The sequence below is a fragment of the Crocodylus siamensis genome, chromosome 4, assembly GCF_052110815.1.
Source record: "Crocodylus siamensis isolate JL-2025a chromosome 4, ASM5211081v1, whole genome shotgun sequence".
Classification (NCBI taxonomy): Eukaryota; Metazoa; Chordata; order Crocodylia; family Crocodylidae; genus Crocodylus; species Crocodylus siamensis.
In genome coordinates, this window is record NC_143398.1 from 230,881,452 (window position 1) to 230,901,145 (window position 19,694).

Here is a 19,694-nt window from a genome sequence, read left to right on the forward strand (position 1 = left end):
AGCTAAACATTGTAAGGCAGCTACCCTTGCAGAGACTTTACAGCTGACCTTCTGGATGTGAAGTTTATAGGTGAGGGAATGGTTTAATGCAACTCCTGGGTAGGTTGGGGTATGCTAAGGGGGAAGGATGTGGTTGCCTACTCTGATATTCAGCATGCTTCTGGCTCAACAGTTCTCCAGGTGGAAGGGTGATGCTCAGTTTTAAGCACCAGTTGTGGAGACGGTTAACCATGAGATCCTTGTTAGTACTCAGTGTCTTTTGCCATGTCTATGCCTTGGGTTACTATGGTGACACTGTCAGCGTACACATATCACTTCAATGATGTATATGAGAAGTCTGAGGTATATACATTGAAAAGTATATATTGACCCTTGGGGGACTCCGTTCTTCAGAGTTCATACTCTGCTTTTTTCTCCTTGGTTGGTAGTGAGTTTGAATGATCTGCTGGAGATCAAGTTCATGATGAAAGTGTATAGCTTGCAGTCATGACTACCTTCTCATGGTGCCTCCCATGAGTAGCTGTAAAGCGAAACGAAAAGTCACAACCAAAGCAATCAGGCTTTCGATTTTCCAATTATTCTGCTAATCTAGCCTTTGTTGTCTTTTAGTAAAGAAGTATGGCATATGAAATTCCTGCTGGTATGTGGTGCTCTTTATGTAAAGCAGTGAATCATTGGATGTGGAACAAAACAATATAACTAGCACTTGAAACTATTTCTGGCACTGAAAATCAAACACGACCACTTTCTAAACTTAAATACTATAAGGAGTGTAACAGGGATTTATTACAAAATGTGCATTATATATGGGGTCAGCTGATGTCACTGCAGCTGACTTCCTCCCATTGCTTTGAGTAATCTATATTTGATACAGTAGGGCTTGGCTGAGTTACAATGAAATGTAAGTAGGTCGAATGACTTTTGAACTACAATACTTTTACTTCTGCATTTTTCAGCAAGCTGCCACAGGGACCTTGTTTTACTTTAAGAAACTGCAGATGTTAACATGGTGACAAAACCTCTTGCAGCTAATGGATAATGCCATCTAGTGGCAATATCAACAAGTATAGAAATAATGAGCCTTATCTACATATCCAGGCTGTGTTAGATGACCTAACTACATTCCAGACAGCTGACAGTTTTAATGCTGAATTAAAAATAAAGAGAGAGAGTAGTGATGTTACCTTTTCCCATTCTCCACTTCACAAAGATCTGCCAGAATGTGGGTCTATCTAATGTAACGTTGAAGTGAAACTCTAGTCATGAAGGCCCAGGAAATATGACGCAAAATTTTTTGTGGGCGAGATGAGATATCACACAAATTCTTGTCACTTTCCATCTCGAGGACACTTTGTCCTCAAAATTAAATTAATAAACTTTGATCTCAATGGACTTTTACTAATTATGAATGTTAAGGGGATGGCTGTGAAATGGGCTTTAAACATCTTATGTTTATTTATTAATTTTCCTGATTTAAAAGTGAGTGGGGGGTGGGGGGGGGAGGGTTCGGTCAAGAGACTGAGGGATATCTTCAAGTTCGTAAAAGAAAGAACTCAGAGGAATTGTTTAATTTGACTTACCGGAAAGAATAAGCTATAATTCTCCCGGGGAATCTGAGAATAAACAACCTTCATATTTATAGTGGGAAGAAAGGTCATACATGTACGTGGGCATTCAGAGAACGTAGTCAGATGGGAGACTGTCAGAGAGGAGCTTAAAAAAAAAAAAAAAAAAAAAAAAAAAAAAAAAATCAAATGCATGCAATACAAGGGAAAAAAATTGTGATGTACTTATTATGGCAGAGGCATAGGCCAGAAGAAACTCTTCATGCTGAATAGTAAAATACTCTATTAATAGAAACATTCAAGTCAATACCAAAAGGTGCTATCCAACACAAGTAAGCTCTCCAGAGCTGTCCTTGGTAAAACTGTCATGCCTGCCTTGCACAGCTGAACTAATCCAGTCTAAATCCTGATTTTAGCTTTGGCTCTAAACCTCTGCCAGTTTATTCTGATTTTTTTTAAAGTTCATTAATTAAAAGCTATCCTCACAGGTACATACCCCCTGATGTTTTCACATTTAATTAAACAAAATTAAGTGTAAACTAATCCAGAAATTCGATTCGGTGTGCGAGTGTTTCTTCATAGGTCACACTCTCTATGTTACCTGTTTGCATCCATAGATGCTTCTCGAGCAAATCCCGGGACATCATTCTCCCCTTGTACTCGGCCTTGGTGAGGCCGCAGCTGGAGTACTGCGTCCAGTTCTGGGCTCCACAATTCAAAAAGGATGCAGAGAAGCTTGAGGGAGTCCAGAGGAGAGCCACGCGCATGATCATAGGTCAGAAAAACAGACCTTACAATGACAGGCTGAGAGCCATGGGGCTCTTTAGCCTGGAAAAGCGCAGGCTCAGGGGTGATCTGATGGCCACCTGTAAGTTTATCAGGGTGACCACCAGGATCTGGGGGAACGTTTGTTCACCAGAGTGCCCCAAGGGATGATGAGGTTGAACGGTCACAAACTCCTGCAAGACCGTTTCAGGCTGGACATAAGGAAGAATTTCTTTACTGTCCGAGCCCCCAAGGTCTGGAACAGCCTGCCATCGGAGGTGGTTCAAGCACCTACATTGAACACCTTCAAGAGTAAATTGGATGCTTATCTTGCTGGGATCCTATGACCCCAGCTGACTTCCTGCCCCTGTGGTGGGGGGCTGGACTCGATCTTCCGAGGTCCCTTCCAGCCCTAATATCTATGAATCATTTGTGATGTTGTTTGCTGGGTTTTTTCCTTCTAGATTTTAAAAAGGATGCCATGTTTAGATTTCCTAAGGACACACTGGAAAGAGGGGAAAAGAACAAGCACCTCAGTGGAACCAGAAACACAGAACTTAGTAAGAAAGATGGTAAGGACATATTATAAAGCAAAGATGCATTCAATTGGTACCCTCCAGGCATATCTGAATGCAAATCTTCGCTCCCTACAGAAAGTTTAAGTGAATGGGCCAAGATAGTACTGATGTGTGGTAGAGTTTAAAATAACAGCCAAGCTGTCTTTCAAGCCATTGTAAATGACAGAATCTATTTGTTGCTGAGTAGCAATTACATCTGAGGGGCCAAAGACTGATTGCTGAGGTATATTGCTCAGGGAGGTTCTTTTTGGTTTCCACAAAAACAGAAAACAAGACATCTCCTACATCAAGAGGATTACTTAGGATCTTTTCTTTCTCCCATCCTATATTGTCAGGATGATGAAATGATACACAACCCGCTATTGTTGTGTAGTCATGAAGTTTGCTGGAAGCCCACTCCTGCCGTAGCCACTGCTGAACCCAGAAGCAACCTCACCAGGGTGTCAACTGCTGGCAAAACTCCAAACCAAGTGTATTTAGATGTCCCTGCCCCTGCTGTAAAACTAAATGTGTGTGCAGGATGGGGCTGGTCTCAGCAGCCACCTGAAATAAGGGATAGTCTCTGGAAAGGCCATACCTAGTTCTCCTCTTCTTGGAACGGCTGACATCTCTTGTTACAATGAACAGAAAATGTAGTTGCCACATTTGAATAAACTCTTCTGTGCTGTTGCCAGGTTAATGTCTTATTTAGCACAAAAAGGAATTATTTTCTATGAGGAAATATAAAGAAAAAAGTGCACTGTAAAGAGACTGGCTCATCCCAAGCATTTATCTTCAGCCTTTCCCCATATTTATAGTGTTTGCATATTTGAGCATGCAGTAGGATAAAAGCATTCACTATTCCATTTGGTTCTTTCAGATGGCTCAGTTACAGTTAGACCTCGCTAGACCTGCTAAGGAAAACCAAAGGAGTCACCTGGACTGGAGCTGAGGAGGACTGGAAGATTCATTTGGATGGTGCATAGCAGCTCTATTTCAAATATTAAGATCATACGTGCAGCTAAAATCTTTATGGATTCCCTTACCTCAGCTGCACCCGGTTCTTGCATAAATTTCAGCTTGCTTAATTCAAATAAGTCTTCGAGAACAGGTACTATCCTGTTTACACAGATTATATGCCTATAAACTCCAAGGTACATCTTTATTTTTGGTTGTTGCCAAGTGGGATCACCTTCTTTGTATCAGGTGCTGTATACTAGGGCTGTGCAAAGCTTCAGTCACTGATTTGATTCAGAGGAGACTCAGCCCAATTCAGCAGCTGACTCTCCAAATCCAAATCGAATCAGAAGACCCGTTAATCTCTCTAAATTGCATTGGAAGCCTCCGATTCCATTTGGAGAGATTCGACCATAGACACAGCTTTGTATGTTTTTTCTACATATCTCAAGGTACCAGGCACAGCTCATGAACGCCGAGATGGTGGGGCAGATGGAGCATGCCACAGGAGCGTGGGGGGCAGTCCCCCATGCATTCAGTGGTGGACCCAGAATTGGACCAGAAGTACTTCCGGTCCACTTCTGGGTCTGCCGTAGAGCATGGGAGGACCTCCCCCTTTCTCCTGGCTTGGTGACTGGTGTCTCCTGGGTCTGGGGGCCAACTGGGGTCCCCCCATGGCCAAGCACTGAGCTGGGGCAGGGCATAGAAGGGGTTCCCCACATGGTTGGTGGTGGACCTGGAAGTACTTCTGGTCCACTTCTGGGTCTGCCACTGAGCACGAGGTGACCCCTCCATGCTCCTGTGGGACGCTCCATCCACCCCATCATCTCAGCGTTCACGAGCCTCACCTGGTACCTTAAGGTAGGTAGAAAAAACCTATAAAGCTATGTCTATGGCCGGATCGCTGATTCTCCGAATGAGAATCAAATCTTCAGATTCAGCAGAATTGGATTGGGACAGTGATCCAAATCAGCAAATCGAATCACTGTCCCCTGAATCAGGCCAAATCTGAATCTGAATTGAATACTGCCCATTTTTCACAGCCCTACTGCATAGTTATGTAATTAAAAAGCTGGTTCCTGTGTGAAAGACCTTATAATCAAAATAAGCATGATACTGAAGCAGGATTAGGCCCTTTGCATCATGCATAGGAAAGACATACTGAGTTAATCCAGGTTAATTATGATTTTTCTCTTAATCTGAGAGATAACTATTCATATAGATGGGTTTATTATAAACAGGACAGGAACCAGATAAGTGGTTTTAAATAGCATGCTATATTTTCAAGGAAAGGTGGAGTTACAGGAAAAGAGATGTTATAAGAGTAAAGCCAAGATGTTCTGGAAACTGAAATGTTAAAAAGAGAAATTCAGGTGCTCTTGGTTTGAAATTCAGGTCTTCTTTTTTCCTTTTGAAACTGACCTTTTCTAAACTTGGATTATTTTATAAAGAAGTGACTTTCCTACTGCTACAAAAATAAACCCTATATGATTCTACCAGTGTCCAAAGCTGACGCAACCTGACAACTCATATTACAAAGAGGTGCTGTAACTCTGCACCTCAGAATAGCCAATGACACACTAATGTCCTAAAAGTAGACAAAAGTCAGACTTGTGAAAATGAGATTCTGTGGTTTCCATATCAATTTATATACATTAGTTAACACCAATCCAAATGTATCGCTTTTTGTAAATAAATATACCGCCTTTCAAAATACCTACTCTTCAAAATAACGATGTGAAAAACAAGTGAATCCAACGGGATTTCTGTGGATTGAGGGACCAGGCCCAGGACACATGATCTGGAGGCTGTGGACAAATTAGGTACATTACCAGCTACATCTTACCATAGGTCGACATTCCCCTCTTTTGTTTCCCCAGCCATCTGTCTCACACCCATTCACTCCAATCCCCTCTGATCTTCCTGCCACGCACTTTCACAGACCTGCATTTTGCACATTGGCTTAGGCTTCTTTTTGACCCTAGAGAATACACAAACACTAGAAGACTTTTCTGTCACAGGGCGGGGACCCTGGAGCGGCCGTGATCTCTCCTGGCACCCCCTACCGTGTCAAGTGCGTGTCCATGCACCCTCGTTTTCTCGCCCACCACGTCTTGCTGGAAAATATTATGAAAGGGAGGCTGCCTTTTACCCCCTTGAGCACGGTGCTCTTAGTTATCCCAGCCCTTTGTCCCATGTACGTCAATCTAGTGCCCCCAGCCCTGTGGGCTGTGCGTGGCTCGTACCACCCCTAATACCACGCCCCACGCCTCTCAGTTGTCCCGGACGTTGTTACGTCTATTATCTCTTCTTGGCAGGCCTCTCCCCATACGCTCACCCTCCCCGGGCTCCTTGTCCCTGTGCGCCCTCCCTCGAGCCTTCTTATTCCTGTGCGCTCGCCCTCCCCCGGGCTTCTACCCGTGCGCTCGCCCTCCCCCGGGCTTCTACCCGTGCGCTCGCCCTCCCCCGGGGCCTTGCCCTTCTCTGGGCTTCTACCTGTACGCTTGCCCTTCTTTGAGCTTCTTACCCCGATAAGGTGCAAATCGCCCTCCCTGGGGCTTATCCCGATACCATCGCCCTCCCTGGGGCCTATCCCAACACAATCGCCCTCCCTGGGGCCTCTACTCAGTCTCTCACCCTCTTCGGGCTTCTTCTCACACCCGCACTGGGGCCTATGTGCGCCCTCCCTGGGGCTTACCCCGATACTATGCCATCGCCCTCCCTGGGGCCTATCCTAATACTTTGCAGTCGCCCTCCCTGGGCTATATGGTTGCCCTCCCTGGGGCTCACCACGATGCTCTCACCCTCCCTGGGGCCTTGCCTCGTGATTCCCATGATTGGGGCTCAGGTGGCCGTAGCCGTGCCTGGCCCCCAGACCTGCCTTCTTGTGTCACTCACCCGCACTGGGCTCCTTGCCCCACACGACACTGCCCCACTGGGCCAGGGTCTACGCAACCCCCAAAACACGGCACCCTCTTCGGTGCCAGGAACACCCCACGCTACTGGGGAGCTCCCATGAGACCTCCTCCAACCCCTACAGCCCCACCTGGTCCTCCCGTATAACAACAAACAAAAACCATCAGCCACATCGGCCCCAACTCAAATCTAGCCTCCTGGCTTAAACATAAACCCAAAGCCCTCTGGCTCATCATTATTTCCATCCCTGCCAGGGCTCCTCTGCCTGGTATTCTCACCCCATGAACTGCTCAGGTCCTCAGGCCTCCCACCTCTGCCTACTCCCAGCAGAGCTCTCTCCTTCACAGCTACCAGAAGGGAACTGCCTGCTTGGCCTCAGCCTAGGCTGTTTATATGGGCCAGGCCCTGCCCCTCCTGGTCAGCTGACCTCAGTGGTTGCCCCAGCAACCCACACCTGTCCCTTAGGAGCAGGCACTTCAGTGCCTGCGACATTTTCCTATGCCTGAAGAAGGGTGGTTGTGGCCTAACGCTTGTAAAGAACAATTTTCCAGCTATCCAGTTGGTCAAATAAAAGATGCACATTTACCCAAATAACCTTATACGCTGACATACTGTGTGCCTTAACCACCAATGTGTAGCCCTGATCGGGGAGAGACAGTTCTTTGCTTCACCTGCTGTATCTTCATCTCCTGCCAACTGATTAATTAAGGCTCATTGGTGTCTGCTGTAGAGAAAATTTGCCTGTAATTTAGGTACTTGTGAGAGATAGAAGCTCATTTTAGTAATCACGCAGTAGAATTTGTGACTGATATTTACCCCTTCTGGGTGGAAATTTTTGTTGTACAGGCCTTTTTTTTTGGAGAGGAAGTTAATAATTTCCTTTCCACTTAGAACTCCAGGGTCTGACAAGGTGTTTAAGGTGTAGTAGTAAGTCCCTTATATGGCACTTTTAAAAGAATTGATTACAATACAGAAGGAACTTCCATCGTTAACAAGATAAATAACTAATCTCCTCTAAAACTGAAAAAGAGCTTAGGTTATACTGCTCCATATCACTGCTAAACAATGACATAAAGATTTTAGCAAAGATATTAGCTAACCAATTGCTACCAATAGTTTCAGTTTACATAAAACGAGATTAAATTGCATTCATTAAGAACAGACAAATGTCAGATGAAATTCACAGAGTATTTCATCATGCCAGATCAGGGGCGACACATAGTGGGTACAAGCAGGCGCATGTACATGCCCTGCGCGTGGTGGTGCACCCCCTGCAAAAAGGCACCATCAACACTGTTAGTGGTGCCTGTGGGTGTTCACTGCTCACCACCCTGCCACCAGCACCACTGGTGGCGTCTGCAGGCAGTCTCTCATTCCCCTGCCTTCTGCTGCTGCTGGTGGTGGTGCCTGCGGGAGGTCACTGACCCATGGCTGATGTTTACCACCTCCCCCTACCCCTGACACCGACAGTGCCGGTGGCATCTGTGGGAGCCCCCCGCTCACCGCTGCTGGGTTCCCACTGCCGCCAGTGCAGCCGTGCCCTGCCAGCCACCAGGGGCACGCGCCATTCACATGCCAGGTCACACAAAGATCCATTTTTTTGCTATCATTTGACATAAAAAAGCTTTTGATAGAATAGAGTTGAACTTTGTACAGGTGTCCCTTGCTTTATGCTGTACATGTGTTCCTGGAAAATGGGGCATAACTTGAATTTGCATAATGGGAACCCACTTTACAATGTCACAAATAGAGATACATTCCAAGACCTCAACTGTACTGACCCCCAGACCCATTTCTACCACTTTTACGAGACAATTTTGGTATTCACCAACAACAGACAGTATGCACAAGCACAGGGTGGTGGTGAATGTTAAGCTTGCGGGACGCTTAGAAGCCATAATGGGGATGGCAGCTACAGAAACATGTGTCGCAAATAATGAGCGAGGAGCACAGATCTACACAAGAGACTATATTCTGGTGTGCGTCACTCCCACACCGCCCCGCACAAAGCAGCTGACTGTGGGCTTCCACCACACCGATCACTTAAGAATGAATATACCTCACATACAACAAATTTTTGGTATAAAAAGAGTCATCACAGAAGAGCAAATTTGCACATACAGAACCCATATAAAGCAAGAGAAACCTGTATTTGAAGTTCTCTAAAAACATCTGGATATAAATCAGCAACAGATTCTATAAGAGGAATTCAAATCTCAAATATTCTGGAAGAGCTGTAAAGGTTAAATCACTACTTCAACAAATGAAGAAAGATGTGGCATGCTGTAACAAGTATGCAATTTCTTGGTTGTGAAGACTATCCTTTGCAAAATATTTATTTGAACTATGTCTATCTTTCTTATTTCAAAATATTCCTACAATCATCCAAGATAACATTTCAGCATGAATACAGAAAAGGTTATTAGAATTTATGTGGAGTAAGAAAAGACCTGGAATGAGTGCAGATGCTTGCAAATGCATCCTTTTTCACGGGTCTGTGGGAAGCATCTGCTGTTCCAAACAGTAAATCATATTATCAAAGCAATACTTGACTAGGAGTGCTGTAACTGGCTAAGCACTGGGTTATTATAGTCTAGAAAACTGATGGTGTAAACACAACTACATTTCTATGGATGAACAGTTCAGCTCAAAATAATGAGTTTCAAATACTGGGAGAGCCATAGAATGACCATAACTGTTCAGCAAATAAGAGTTTTCTAGTCTGGGGTTTTGAAACTCAAAAATAACTTTACTATAAGAGAGTAGACAAGTTATCTTACATCCAGGTTAGGCGTTACATACCTGAGCTTTCTAGAAAAGTCATATTTTATGCATAAAACTAACTTTAATAAAAGAAAACATGGCTTCTGTTTATTTGGAAACAAACCAAAAATCCATCTTTGCAAACACCTTTCCTAACAAAAAACGTCCAGCTTTCCTAATAAAAAATGACTTGGATAGACAACTGATTTATTGAATACTCATAGTAATTTTACTTATGTAAAAAGCCTAAATGCCCACCTATCTCTTATTTTTTAACATCTGACAGCAACAGCTCTTTGGGCAGACACAGGAATAGCATTAGTGGTCACTCAGATGTACCACATCCTGGGTGATGTGAAGAAGCTCCCTCTGTGCAACATTAATGCATTGCTAAACATACGCCGCACCTATATGTGTGGCAGACAGTGCAGTAACTGGCATTACTGCACAGTACCGTAACCACAGGTTTTTTTCCCGACACTACTGAGCAGTAGCTTCCTATCACAGTTACTGTTCGTTTGTACTTTCATGTAGATGTACCCATAGAGATTTGTTATTGTTTATTACATATATTATGATATATAATATACTTATATAATATATTATACTATTATATAATAGTAATACTATATATTATATTATTATATAATAGTATAATATATTACAATGTTTCTCCAAAGTAACAATAAGCTCAGCCTTGTAACGATTAGCATTTCCAATCTTCACGTGATTTGTAATGATTGCAAATGCATGAAAACTTCTGAAACATTCTAAAGAGAGAAAAAACCCCTATAAAAACCCCAGTCTTATTGCTAGCAATCTTTTTAGGATCATCTGCTCTCTTTTTGGTGACAGTTTCCATTGACCTTTCCTCTCTTCACTGGCACACAGTATGGTGGCATTTGTTAGTATTTGTGGTTCATACTATCTGGGTGTTTTTTGCATGCACATCATCAAGGGAGGGAGAACAACTGGATGGCTAAGGTTAGGTGCCATCAGTTTCATACTGAGGTCACTGTCTGCCTCATAACACAGATGTTATTGGTTGAAGAGTTTCATGTTATAGGCAATTATATTATAGTCGGAATGAAAAGACACCAGATTACGTCATTCTTTTTTTCCCCAAATTGACATCCTTACCACCTCTCCTCCCAAGGAAAATGTAAAGCAAGTCCTCTGTACAAAAACAAAGTTTATTTTCTACTTATGGGGACTTTTTACCAGCTTTAATTTTCCCTGAGCCTGAGGAAGGGAATGTATGTCTGAAGGCCTACAGAAAAAGATCATTTTTTGTGATTTCTTCGTTGGTCTAATAAAAGGTATCATCTCTGAACCAAGAGTTTTAGAATTTTGCATTTCTTTTTGTCTCCGACCAACATGGCTACCAAATACATCCCTGAAGCAAATTTCCTTGCACTTTTCTGAAACAACTATTACAACCCTGACTCAAAAGAAATACATCTAGAGGAACAGAGTAACTCAGTTACCATGGCCCATTTAATTCCTGAGCAACGCAACAACATCAGCATCAGCTGATTGGAAATTTTAAGGCATAATTATTAGGAAGGTACTGTTCATGGCAAATTGGACTGGCACTTAATTTTGGCTTCCAAGATTGAATGGAATCACCATTCCTTGCTGTTGCAGGCTGGTGATAAAGATATCAACAGCTAACATATTATCTCCTTTGAATGTCAGGCTTGAGACATTTGACAGAAGAAAAGGAATAAAGCAGCACATTGGAGCTGGGAATCCTGACTATGCCCGATGATGTCTTTGACAAATAGCCTGCCTGGTACTCAGAAACAGGCAGTTTTTCTTAATTTAGGAGATCATGAGACATCCCGCCATGTTAGTGGCAACATAGTGCCTTTGCTGCAACCTCTTTAAACACAGTATGAGCATTCGTGGTCATCTGGCCAGGTGCTGGGGGACTGGAAACTGGCTAATGTGGTCCCAATTTTCAAGAAAGGGAGGAGGGAGAACCCAAGTAACAATAGGCCCATAAGCCTCACCTCGGTGCTCAGGAAGATCTTGGAGAGAATCATCAGGGAGCACATCTGTGGGGGGCCAACAGCGGAGATCATGCTCAGGGGCAATCAGTATGGGTTCATCAAAGGCAGGTCCTGCCTGACCAACCTGGTTGCCTTTTATGACCAAGTAACTAAATCCTTGGATGATGGTGTCGCGATGGACGTAGTCTTTCTAGACTTTAAGAAGGCCTTTGAAAAGGTCTCTCACCCCATCCTTATCAATAAATTAGGCGACTGTGGCATTGATGCCTACATAGTTGGATGGGTAAAAAATTGGCTGATGGGGCGCACCCAGAGAGTAGTGGTGGACAGGTTGTACTCAACCTGGTGAGATGTGAGCAGTGGGGTACCCCAGAGCTTGGTCCTCGGGCCCGCACTGTTTAACATCTTCATCAGTGACTTGGATGAGGGGGTGGAAAGCACGCTGTCCAAGTTTGCTGATGACACTAAGATGTGGGGCGAGGTGGGCACACTTGAAGGGAGAGAGAGGCTGCAACTAAATTTAGACAGACTACAAAAGTGGACAGACGAGAAGAGGATGAGGTTCAACGTAGACAAATGCAGGGCGCTGCACCTTGGGAGAAGGAATCCACAGCATACATACAGGCTGGGGAGGTCCCCTCTTGAAAGCACAGGGGCAGAATGGGATCCAGGAGTCATTATTGACTCCAAGATGAACATGAGCTGTCAGTGCCAGACTGCAGCCAGCAAGGCCAGCCGTATCTTGTCATGCATCCAAAGATGCATCTCAAGCTGGTCCAGAGAGGTGATGCTCCCCCTCCACACAACATTGGTCAGGCCACAGTTGGAGTACTGCATCCAGTACTGGGCGCCGCACTTCAAAAAGGATGTGGCCAGCCTGGAGAGGGTCCAGAGGAGAGCCACCCGCTTGGTGAGAGGGCAGCAGGACAGGCCCTATGAGGAGAGACTGCAGGACCTGAACCTGTTCAGCCTCGGCAAGAGGAGGCTGAGGGGGGACCTGGTGGCTGCCTACAAACTCATCAGGGGAGATCAACAGCAAATAGGTAGAGTCCTTTTCTCCCCAGCACCACCTGGGGTGACAAGGAACAATGGTAATAAGCTGATGGAGAATAGCTTTAGGTTAGAGATCAGGAGGCAACATTTTACACTTAGGGTGGCCAAAATCTGGAATCAGCTTCCCAGGGAAGTGGTCCTTGCCCCTACCTTGGGCAAATTCAAGAGGACGATCATCTGTCTGGGGTCTGTGGCAGGGGGTCAGGCTAGATGATCTGTTCAGGTCCCTCCTGACCCTAGCTACTATGAAACTATAACTACTTGAACGAGTTGGTCAACTCTTGCAGAAGGTGCAGGAGTACCCTTAAGTGTTGATAAGTATCATCTCGTGCTGCACTCAAGATGTTGGGCAATTGGGAACAGGGACTAGCTAACATCAGCAAAAACTGAACAAACTTCATTCTTAGGAGCCTGTCAATACACTGCTCCACCCTACTAATTCAGATGCCAGGGATGAGGGGGGTGGGGGGGTCAACTGCTTGTGCCCAAAAGAAAACAGCCTGAAAAGGTGCAACTTTATAATACCTGAAGTGAGCAAGCATGATATGTAATGTCACAGTGTGGAAACTGCTTATAGTGAAGATGAATATAGCTCAGACTCATTTAGAAAAAAGTGCAGTAAGGGGGATAATAGAGCTACATTTTATTGTAGCTTAGTGACAGGGGGATAAATAGTCCCTCTATTTGTCAATGCACTTCTTTCGATGTCTTGCTACAGCTCCGGGTCCAGCTGAAAAGAAAGATTTGAGCTGCTCCTCAACATCCTTGCACTTGAATTTTCTTCCTCCCAGGAGTCCCTTTAGAGGAGCTGAGGAGGTGAAAGTCAGTTGGAGCACAGTCAGAGCTATAAGGGAGATGAAGACCTCATATTCCAGGTTTACATTGACTTCTGTGGTCACATAAGCAGTAAACACTATTCTAGAAGAACAGTACTCCTTTCCTCAGCATTTTGTAATGCCCACTTAAAAAGGCTGGTTTCAGATTCTAGCTAAGCAAGCTGCACTAATATTCTTTGTTAACAGAGGACCCCTTATTTAAGAAGACTGTCACAGTGATGCCATTAAATGTCCAGAAAAATGTCAGAAGGATTTCATTGCCCCGCATGCCTTCTGGAACAAAAACCAGCTCACGGAGGATGCATCTCTTGTTGCAGTCAAGACATGCAGCCACTGTTTTTAAAATAGTGGGAAGAGGGTGGTGCAAGAGAAGGCAGAAAAGCCAACAGTTGCTGACTTTCTCTTGCTGAAATTCAAACAAGCAGTGAGAATATTGCTAGTTATATTTCCTGTATTACAGTTCTGTATTAATCACTGTCAGGCGGATGAGCCAGCACCTATTATTCTATTCACACACTTTGATTCTGTCTGTAACCATTTACATGAAAGACCAGGACTCACAAGTGCAGCCAGTCCTTCTGCTCCTTCCGTACCATGCGCCACTTTTCATGTCATCCTAATTCCTGCTGGTGTATAGGAATAAACTCTAACTGAAACAGCAAGACTGTAACTTAGAGAAAGAGGCCACCCTACTGCCAAGAGAATATATATTCCCTTAAGGTAAATGTCTATTTCTGAGAGGAACAGAAATGTAGACCTGATCCAACTTCCTTCCAAGTCAGAGAGAGTGCTGTCATTCACTTTTTTGGTAGTTGGATTGGGCCCCGAGTGAGGAAGATCTAGAATCTGACAGATGTTTCTTGTCCTTTTAATAGAGTCAAGGAGAAAGAAAGAGAGCAGCATTATAAAATAAACTCCAGGAGAAACTAGACCCATACTGACCACAAACAATCCAACGCTGTAGAAAATACGGGAAACTTCTTTTCAGCTATTGTCAACTGGTTGCTATGGCATGTGGACCTAGGAGACCGATCACCTTTCTGCAGCCTCCAAAATATTAAGATCACTGGCAATTCCTTCAGTGAACACAGATTATATTCAGAAGCTTTCTGCAGGCTACTCACAGCATGCATGGATTTTGCAGCAGTCCAAGACAGAAGACATCACAAATTCTACCCATCGCGCAGAGAGGAAACCTGCCTCTGCGTCTTTGTTTTCCTCCTTGTCTTTAGGACCAGCAAAGGGGAAAAGGCTTACTTTGACACATTAAGCCTCTTCCCTTTGCTGTGGTCTCTAAACACAGGATCTCACGCAAGCCAAAAAGAAAGTTAGAAGGAGAACTGTGAATAGTCCATAAGGCTTTTTTAACCCTTGCTTCTCAGCAGCATATAACTGGCCAGTTCTGCTCCATGGGTGATGGTGGTGTGGCAACCAGGAGAACAGCACTAGTGGCTGCTACCTTTCTTCCCCAGTTATGGTACCGTCCACTAGAAGACAGTACCTCCCAGGTGTTTGAGGAGACTATGATGATAAAGGTTTATGAGCTTCCAACCATGCACAATGATTTCTGCTTCAAAACAAAAACCCTGCATGCAGAAAAGCTCCCCACTGGAAATCCTTAATGCTTTGGGTTTTGATTTAGTAAATTTACAATGTACTCCAACTGAGGGCATGGCAGGAAAAGATGGGAGAATAGTATCAAAGTGACAAGAGACACTTGCATAAAACTTTTAATTCTAGTGTCAGTTTTCCACTCCTTTGCTACATAAAAATCAGTCGCTGGGCAGTATAAACCTAGAAAGATGAGATCCCTGCCCTGACAAGTTTACAGCTTAATTTGAAACAAGCAAAAGCAGTTGAAAGCCCGCAATGATGATGAGTTCACTGAAAGTCAAATTCTATCCTAATGAACCGGTAGAGAGATGCACAGGCCTAACCTAGATCAATGTAATCTGAGTGTACCTCAAACTAGACCTGTCTTAGACCACTTGTACCATTTTTAGACTGGTCTATGTGCACTGAACTTCTGTACAGTTACAGGTTTAGACTGATTTCCAATCACTTAGACAGGTCTCAGTGTAAAGTCTATATTCAGTCAACATCTGTAGCTAATGTGAAGTTTCAACTGCTGCAAAGGAGATGAAAAGATTTTAAAAGAAAGTGAATCAGCTGTCCCTAATTACTCCTCAAGCTAGCCATTATTTTTAGCTGGTTTCTTGTTAAAATTGCATGAGTAGTATGTCTTAGACTGGTAGAAAGTGGGGGAGTGCCTCATGGGATGTGCTAGCGTGTCTTTCAGGTTATATTTATAAATATATCCAATCTGGAGCACTGGGCGGGGGGAAGCTTCTAGGTGAACTTTTGCTTCTCTAATACAAAATTAAACTAACTAGTTGGTTTCCAAAGATGAGAAAAGATGAAGAAATGTTAAGGAAATCTATTGCCTTGGGAAGAATTTAAGAGGGAAATAGCTATGAGTAAGTTTAAAAATGGAGAAAATATTTAAATACACTCATATAGTCCTCAAGCATATACGTTTTGCAGTACACCCTCCTCCTGATCTTATGGGGTTATGCTGAGGTCACACTGCCCTGCATCTCTGAAAAACTTGTGAGGCCAGTGAGGAAAAGGAGGAGCTGCTCATTAGGCCTGTCTGAAGCAAGTATTCAGTTCAGATTCGGATTCGGTTGATTCAGAGGGACAGTGATTCAATTTGGTGATTCAAATCACTGTCCCGATTCTATTCGGCTGCTTCAGATCTGAAGATTTGGTGCCGATTCGAAGATTTGGCCATAGACTACACAGGCAGCAGTCCTCAAGGATGCTGAACACAGCTGCCTCCAGCTGGTAAGTCTGTTGTGGTGGGGGAAGGGGTGTGGGGTGGGGCAAGCTGCCCAGATGTTGGGCAGGGGGCAGGATTTGGGAAGGGGCAGGACTTGGAGAGAGGGGCTCCTGCCACCGCGCGCCGCCATGTACTGCCAGTCCAGGTGGGTATGGTTGTGGGTGTGTGCCCCCAGATCTGCATGGGGCAGGCATGCACTCCGGGCGGCTAGCCCTAGCTGCCCACCACCAGGCTGCGCTCCACGGGGCGGGTGAAGCCAGAGCTGCACTCCAGGTGGCTAGCCTCAGCCGCAGTCCGGAGCGCAGCCCTGGCTCTGCCCACCCTGCAGAGTGCAGTGGAGCGGGAGCTATGGGCGAGCTGCAGCCACCCTAAAATTCCCCACAACCCCTGCCGCCGGCCTCTCCCTGATCTGGGTGCACACACCTTCGCCATGCCCTGGTGCCTCTCGCCCAGTCGGAGTGTGGGGGGGTGAAGCCACAGCTTGTCTGGGAGGCATGGGGAGGCTGGAGCAGCATAGCCCCTACTCCCTGCGCCTTCTGTCCTGTGATCTGCTCCTGCATCGCCACCTCCACCCGGGCAAGCAGCATCAAGGCATAGCCCCGCCACACAGTGCTGCTGTGCCTGCATCATGCACCCCCCACCCAGCTGGACAAGAGGCAGCAGAGCAGAGCCCTCACTCCCAGCACCCTCCACTGCCTGTCCAGAGTACAGCTCGGCCTAGCCCACCCTGCACAGATCCAGCGGCACGTGACCACTCCCATGCCCTCCTGGACTTGCAATGCGCAGTGGTGAGAGCCCCCACCCCCCAGGTCCCGTGTCCCCCCACCCCAGCCAGGCAGCTTGTCCCAGCCCCAATTCCTCGCTCACTGTGGGGGGGGCATTGATCTGTCCCCCCACCCTCCTTCCCTCCCCGCCACAACAGACTTACCAGCTGGAGGCAGCTGTGCCCAGCGTCCTTGAGGACTGTTGCCTGTTTAGTCTATGGCTGAATCTCCAAATTGGTATTGAATCTCTCCAAATTGATTCTGAAGCTTCTGGTTCAGTTCAGAGCTTTTAATGGGTCTCCTGATTCAATTTAAAGTTGGAGATTCAGTTGCCAAATCAGGCCGAATCAAAACGGCTACCAAAGTTTTGCACAGCCCTACTGCTCGTATAGATTCAGGTCCCATAGCCCTCAGGTCCTGAATGCTGAAAAGAAGTTACAAGCAAATTGGATCAACAGCATTTTTAACCAGGGGTGGAAAAAGCCCAGCAACTCAAAGCTAGCTATGCTTAGCAAAAATGGTGTCTGTTCAGCCTTATGGCTGGCTGCAAACACTCTTGAATACCATCGTGTACTCCTCAGCTATCTCTACTGTTTTCTTCTCAGGCCACTGCTCCTTGGAAAGGAAGAAAACAGAGCACCTAAAAATGCCACAGGAGAAGAAAAGACCAGCTGGAGACAAAGAGGAGGGGCAGTCTGCATCAATTATGCTAGGGAATAAAGGGGAGTGGCTCTTGCAATAATTGCACTGGAAACAAAAAGGGAGTTACTCTAATTGTTGTGCTGTAGGGACCACCCTTTCTTCTTTAAATCTCTGCCACCGGATAACAAAGGTCTATGCAAATTGTGAAGTTGCTGTAAGGAGTGAGTACTCTTAAAAAATAGTTATAATGAATTATCATATAACAAAACAGATATGTTTTAACATTTTGATCATAAACAAAATGTATTGTCCCTTATATTGGCAAATTTCAAGGTTGAGAGGTCTGAATATGTAGCCTATGTGCATTGGAGTTCTGTAAATTTGTTGAATAAAATCTCCACTAGGCTACATCATATTGTAGGGTCCAGAGGAGGGCCACTTGCATGATTGGGGGCACAGGTCATTATGGGACCCCTGGAACAGCTTTATCAGCACTTGTGGTGCTCTTGCAATGTGCCAGAGGACTGGAAAAGGGCCAATGTGGTCCCCATTTTCAAAAAAGGGAGGAAGGAGGACCCAGGAAACTATAGGCCTGTGAGTCTTACCTCGGTCCTGGGGAAGCTCTTTGAGAAAATTATCCAGGAGCACATCTGCGAGGGACCAGCAGTGGAGATTATGTTTAGGGGCAACCAACATGGGTTCATTAGAAGCAGGTCCTGTCAGACCAACCTGCTGGCCTTCTACGACCAGGTCACAAAATCCTTGGATGCAGGTGTAGCAGTGGACGGAGTCTTTCTGGATACTGTCTCTCACCCCATCCTCATTAAAAAATTAGGTGACTGTGGTGTCTATGCCTACACATTCAGATGTGTTGCAAATTGGCTGGAGGGCTGCACCCAGGGAGTGGTGGTGGATGGGTCATTTTCGACCTGGAGGGATGTGGGCAGGGGAATCCTCAAGGGCTCGGTCCTTGGGCCCGCACTGTTCAACATCTTCATCAGTGACTTGGACGAGGGGGTGAAAAGCACCCTGTTCAAATTTGCGGATGATGCTAACATGTGGGGAGAAGTGGGCACGCTAGAAGGGAGGGACAGGCTACAACTACATTTGGACAGGTTACAGGGGTGGGCGGATGAGAACAGGATGGGTTTCAATACTGACAAGTGCAAGGTGCTGCACCTGAGGAGGAAGAACCAGCACCATACCTACAGGCTGGGGAACTCCCTTCTCGTCAACACAGAGGCAGAAAAGGATCTTGGAGTCACTATTGATCCCAAGATGAACATGGGCTAATAGTGTGGGGACATGGTCTGGAAGGCCAACCGCACCTTGTCATGCATCTACAAACGCATCTCAAACAGGTCCAAGGAGGTGATCCTCCCCCTCTATGCAACATGGGTCAGGCCACAGCTGGAGTATTGCATCCAGTTCTGGGCACCGTACTTCAGGAGGGATGTGGACAACATGGAGAGGATCCAGAGGAGGGCCACTCACATGATCAGGGGACAGCAGGGCAGGCCCTACATGGAGAGGCTACGGGACCTGAACCTGTTCAGCCTCCGCAAGAGAAGTCTAGTGGCTGTCTATAAACTTACAAAGGGGGACCAGCAGGGAACGGGATAGACCCTGTTCCCCGAAGCACTACTGGGAGTAACAAGGAATAAAGGCCATAAACTGACAGAAAGCAGATTCAGGCTACACATCAGGAGGCGCTACTTCACACCATTTTCAACCTGGAGGGATGTGGGCGGGGGAATCCTCAAGGGCTTGGTCCTTGGTCCTTGGGCCTGCACTGTTCAACATCTTCATCAGTGACTTGGACGAGGGGGTGAAATCAAGGCGGCTAGGATCTGGAACCAACTTCCAAGGGAAGCGGTGCTGGATCCTACCCTGGGGGTCTTCAGAAGGAGGCTGGATAATCACCTTGCCGGGGCTGTTTGACCCCAGCATCCTTTCCTGCCATGGCAGGGGGTTGGACTTGATGATCTGCTCAGGTCCCTTCCAACCCTAGTAACTATG